The sequence below is a fragment of the Penaeus monodon genome, chromosome 38 (genome assembly GCF_015228065.2).
Source record: "Penaeus monodon isolate SGIC_2016 chromosome 38, NSTDA_Pmon_1, whole genome shotgun sequence".
In the NCBI taxonomy this organism is placed as follows: Eukaryota; Metazoa; Arthropoda; class Malacostraca; order Decapoda; family Penaeidae; genus Penaeus; species Penaeus monodon.
This window is the reverse complement of record NC_051423.1, coordinates 20829452-20834648: the sequence shown is the minus strand read 5'-3', so window position 1 is coordinate 20834648 and position 5197 is coordinate 20829452. Positions and strand designations below refer to the sequence as shown.

General features: G+C 62.3%; 1 pseudogene; it reads left to right on the top strand.

The window, feature by feature from the left end:
• Positions 1–403: 403 nt before the first annotated feature.
• LOC119596740 lies at positions 404–4814 on the top strand (annotated as a pseudogene).
• The last annotated feature ends 383 nt before the right edge of the window (positions 4815–5197 follow it).

Genomic DNA, 5197 nt, shown 5'->3' with positions numbered 1-5197 from the left:
GAGAACGGAGCAAGGAGAGGGAAGGAGAGAGCGAAGACAGAGAGAGAGCGAGAGAGAGAGAGGAGAAGAGAAGGGCGAGAGGGAGAGAGCGGAGACGCAGCGAAGGAGAGACGAGGACGAGCGAGAGAGAAGAGGAGACACAATCAAGGCGAAGAGAGAGACGGCTCAGAGAGAGACGATGAGAAGAGAGAGAAGACGAGAAGAGGAGAGAGAGGAAAAACAGCGAGAGAAGAGAGCGAGAGATGAGGAAGAGCGAGGAGGCCAAGCGCGCGACGCAGGAGACGCGCGGGAGGAGGGGGAGAGGCGAGCGGAGCAAGAACCAGAGGAGAGAGCGAGATAGAGAGCGCAGAGAGAAAGAGCGAAGAGCGAAGAAGAGACGGAGAGAAGAAGAGAAGAGAGCGAGAGAGTAAGAGAGAAGAGACGACGAAAGCCACACGAGAACGCAAAAGAGGAAGGAGGACGAAGAAGAGAGATAAGCGAGAGAGAGAGAGAGCGAGAGAGCGACGAGCGAGGAGAAGGAGCGAGACGAAGAAAGAGGAGAGAGAGAAGGCAGACGAGAGCAGCGAGAGAGAAGAGAAGAGAGAGACGAGCGAGCCGCGAGTAAAACACAGAGAAAGATAGGAACGAAGCGGAGCGGACGAGAGGAGAAAGCAGATGAGAGAAGAGAGAGAGAGAAGGGGAAGCGCAGAAAGGGAAGGGCGCAGAGAGGACGCGACGGACGGGAGAGAGGGCTAGGGGAGAGAGAGAGAGCAGAGGAAGAAGGCAGAGCGAGAGAGGCGAGGAATGAAAGCGCAGAGCGAGAGCAGGCAAGAGAGAAGGAGCGCGCGAGGCGAAAGAGAAAAAAGCGATGAGAGAAGGAAGGAGAAGAGAGGGTGGCGGAGAGAGAGGAGACGACGCCAGCGGAAGACGAGGAGAGGCAGCGTCGCGGAGACGGGGGACGGAGAGGGCGAGAGAGAAGGAGGGAGCGCGACGAGAAGAGGAGAGAGAGCAGCGAGAAAGAGAGAGAGAGAGAGAGATAAGCGGAGAGATGAAAGAGAACAGGGCGAAGCGAAGGACACGAGAATGCGAGAGCGCGAGAGAGAAGGCAGAGCGCGCGAAGAGAGAGAGCACGAGAGAGGAGCGAGAGCGAGCGAGGGAGCTAGAAGGGACGGGCGAAGACGAGAGCGAAGGCAGACAAGCGCGATACGAGCGAGAAGGGAGAGAGAGGAGAGGAAGAGCAACGGGCACAGCACCCATATACCGCCGAAATAGACAACACGAAGCACGAGAGAGTTAGCGGTGACCGAAAAAGAGGAAAACCACGCGCGGGGCGAAGCGAGACGACCAGCGAGGCACCAGAGAAACCGGAAAAAGACGAACAAAAAGAGAACGAAAGACGGGCAAGCACGACCAAGGGAGAAGAAAGCGCTCCGGGCAAAAAACAAGCAGACGAAAACATAAGACAAGAAAAAGAAAACGGCAACGCCGAGCGACGAGGCAAGTCGCCAAGCCGCGCGGCCGGGCCTCACACGACCAGACACAAAGCGATGAGCGCTGAGCGGGAGAGAGAAGAGAAGGAGAGACAGCGCGAGCCGAGAAGAGAGCGCGAGAGCGAGAAGCGATCGAGAGAGAGCTAGGAGCGAGTCCGCGCACGCGAGCGGGCGAGCGAGAGACCAGCGCCGAAAGAGAGACGCGCGAGCGAGGCAGCCGCTCTAGGAGAGAAGCAGCAGCATAAGACGCAGAAGCAACAGAAGGCGATAGAGAGGCGACGAGAGAGATCGAAGCGCGCGAGAGGCAGAGAGAGAGGGGCAGTCGAGATGCGCGCGAGAAGAGGAGCGAGGACGAGCAGCAGCGCGTAGCGAGAGAAGAGCGAGGAGACGCGAGAGAGAGGGCGAGGGAGCCGCGAGCGCGCGAGCTATGAGGCGCGCGAGGAAGGCGGGGCTAGCGAGACGACAGAAGAGCAAGCTCAAGCACAGCAGCGAGCGACGACAAAGCGAAGAGAGAGCGTAAGAGCCGAGGCAGAGCGAGCGGCAGCGAGAGGAGAGAGAAGATAGAACGAGAGCGAGAGAGACGAGACAGGAGAGAAGAGAAGGAGACGCCGCGAAGGAGACGCAGCGCGAGGCGAGCCGAGCGAGAGCGCGCGCGCGCCGAGACAGAGCAAGAGAGAAGAGAGAGAAGGAGAGGAGAGAGCGAGAGAGCGCGAGAAGGGAGCGCGCCCAGAAGGCGAGGAGGAGAGAGAGAGAGAGAGAAGAGCGAGAGAGAGCGCGACGGAGCGCGAGAAGAGAGAAGAGCGAAGGAGAGAGACGCGAAGCGCGCGCGAGAGCGCGCGCAAAGTAGAGGCGAGAGAGAAGCGAGCGCAGAGCAGAGAGAGAAGATGAACAGAGAAGAGCGAGAGAGAATGAGAGAAGAGAGACAGCGCGCGAGAAGCGAAGAGAGAAGAGAGCAGGCAGCGCGAGCGAGGGCGCAGAGAAGAGGGCAGCGAGGAAGAGGGGCGAGAGAGAGGGAGCTAGAGAGAGAGACGCGAGAGAGACGGCGATCGAGAGCAGAGCAGTCTAAAAAGAACGAGGAAGAGCTCGAGCGAGAGAAGAGCAGCACGAAGACAGACGCGAGAGGCAGGAGCGAGGGAGAAGGAGCGCGAAGAAGAGCGAGACGAGAGAAGGCAGCGAGACTGGTCAGGTGGAGTGGTGAGAGAGAGCAGAGGCGCAGCGAGGCAGAGGAGACGCGAGCGAGGAGGAGCGAGGAGCGCAATTGCGGAGAGCGCGCTATAGCACGAGACGCTGGAGAGCGCGCGAGAGAGAGAGAGAGGATATCGCGAGAAGGGGAGCGCGAGAGAGACAGGACAAGCCGAGCGAGAGCACGCGGAGACGAGACAGAGAAGCGAGGCGCTCGCGGGCGCGAGCATCGAGCGCGATGGACAGATCGAAAGGGAGCGTGGAGCGGCGACCGCCCAGAACACCACCCCGCGCGAGCGAGAGCGAGAGAGCGAGCAGAGCGAGACGCGAAGCCGAGAGAGCAGCGCCACGACGACCCGACACAGAGGAAGCGAGCGAGCTGGCGCGAGCTGGCGAGGAGAGCGAGAGCGACGAGCGCGCGCGCGCGAGAGCAGAAGAGAGAGCGGGGGAGCTCTCGAGAGAGCGGGCAGACAGCCCGCCCGAACAGCGCAGAGCAGCCTGCGCGACGAGCCGCGCGCAGCTCGCGAGAGAGAGAGCGCGAGAGAGCGAGCGCGAGGACGAACGCGCGTCGCGAAGGGGTTGAGACAGCGGAAGGGGCAGAGCGCGCGAGCAGCGACGCAAGGGCGAGCGCTAACAGAGCGAAGGAGCCGAGAGGCGCAGAGCACCACACCAAGCGTAGACAGGAGAAGAGCGGGAGCGCCGACGCTCGCGCCGACTAGAGCGCGCGAGATTAGCAGAGAGCAGGAGAGAGAGAGCGCGGCCGGCCAGCGGCCTGCTCCGGCAGCCAGAGCCGCCAGCAGAATCGGCGGAGCCGAGCGAGAGAGAGCGACGCACGGCGCGTCGAGAGAGCGCGCGCGCGCAGACTGGGGACAGAGCGCGCAGAAAGCACCCGGGAGCGAGACGCAGACGAGAGCTCGCGACGAGCGAGCCGCGCGAGCGCGCGTCGAGAAGACGGGCGAGACGAGACGCGAGCATGCGCGGAGACGCGAGTAGCGCAGGGAGAGCGAGAGCGAGCGCGCGCAGGCGGCGCGAGCGCGGGCGGGAGATAGCGAGGGCGAGCGCAGCGCAGAGCGCAGGAGGCGCGCGACTCCGCGGGCACGCGCCCGCGCGAGCGCGCTGCGAAGAGCGCGTAGCCGATGAGACGCGCGAGCGGACGCGACGATAGGAGCGCAGCGACGCGCGACGACAGCTACGCGAGCAAGGGGCGAGCCGCGCGATAGCGAGCGAGTGCGAGCGCGAGGCGCGGAGAGACGCCGCGGAGAGCGCTCGCGAGAGCGAGGGCGAGAGCGCGCGATCGAGGCGGGAAGCTCGCGCGTGCAGCGCACGCGCGGAGCGAGATCGCAGGCGCGAGCGCGCGGCCGCGAGACGCAGCGACCGCGCGAGAATCCGCGCATGCCGCAAGACATAGAGCAGCCGCATAGAGGAGAGCGAGCCGCGAGCAGCAGGAGCGAGAGAGCGGAGAGCGCGCGCGCGCGCGCGGCAGGGAGCGAGCACGCGAGATAGCGCTAGCAGAGCGCGCGCGCGCAGCCGCCTGGGCCGCGCCGAGCGCAGAACGAGCAGGGCGAGCGCGACGAGAGGGGAGCAGAAGCGCGAAGGACGGGGCGCGCGCGATACGAGAGAGACAGCCCGCGAGCGCCGCAGGAGCGAGCACCCCAAGAGCGAGCGCGAGACGAGAGAACGCGCGCGCGCGCGAGCGAAAGCAGAGAGAGAGGAGAGAAGAGAGCGCGAGCGAGAGGCGAGAGCAGGAAGAGCGAAAGAGCGAGCGAGCGAGAGAGAGCGAGAGAACGTGAGAGAGCGAGCGAGCGGAGAGACCGACATCGCAGCGCGACGGGCGAGGAGCGAGAGAGAGAGAGAGGAGCGAGAGCGAGAGAGAAGAGCAGGAAGAGAGAGAGAAAGGCGAGGGATCGAGAGAAGAGAGAGCGATAGAGGAGAGAAGAGCGAGAGGAGAGCGCAGGAGCGAGAGCGACGAGAGGCGGCGCGCAGAGCGCGAAGAGAGTAGGACGCAAGGCGAGAGCGAGAGAGCAGAGGAAGAGAGGAGAGAAGGAAGGATAGCAGAAGAGAGACCGAGAGAGAGAGAGAGAGAGGAAGGAGCCAGAGAAAGACAGAGAAAGATAAGAAGAGTAAGAGAGAGAGAGCGAGAGAGAGAGAGAGAGAGAAGACGACGAGATAGAAGAGAGAGAGAGCAAGAAGGAGAGGGAGATAAGAGAGATAGAGAGAGAGAGAGAGAGAGTAGAGAAGGAAGAGAGGGACAGAGAAAATAAAAAGAAAAAGAAAAAAAAAAAAAGAAAAACGAAGAGAGAGGAGAGAGAGAGCAGAGAAGAGAGGAGAGAAGAGAGAGAGAAGCAAGGGGAAAGGAAGAAAGAGCGAGGAGAGAGATTAGGGAGACGAGAGAGAGAAGGAGAGGAGAGAGAGAAGAGATAGAGAGAGAGATCGGGAGAGAGCTAGATGAGAGAGGAGAAAAGAAAGACAATACAGTCACAAGAATAGAGAAGGCGAGAGGAGAGAGAGAGAGAGAGAGAGAGACAGAGCAGAGACGAGGGAGAGAG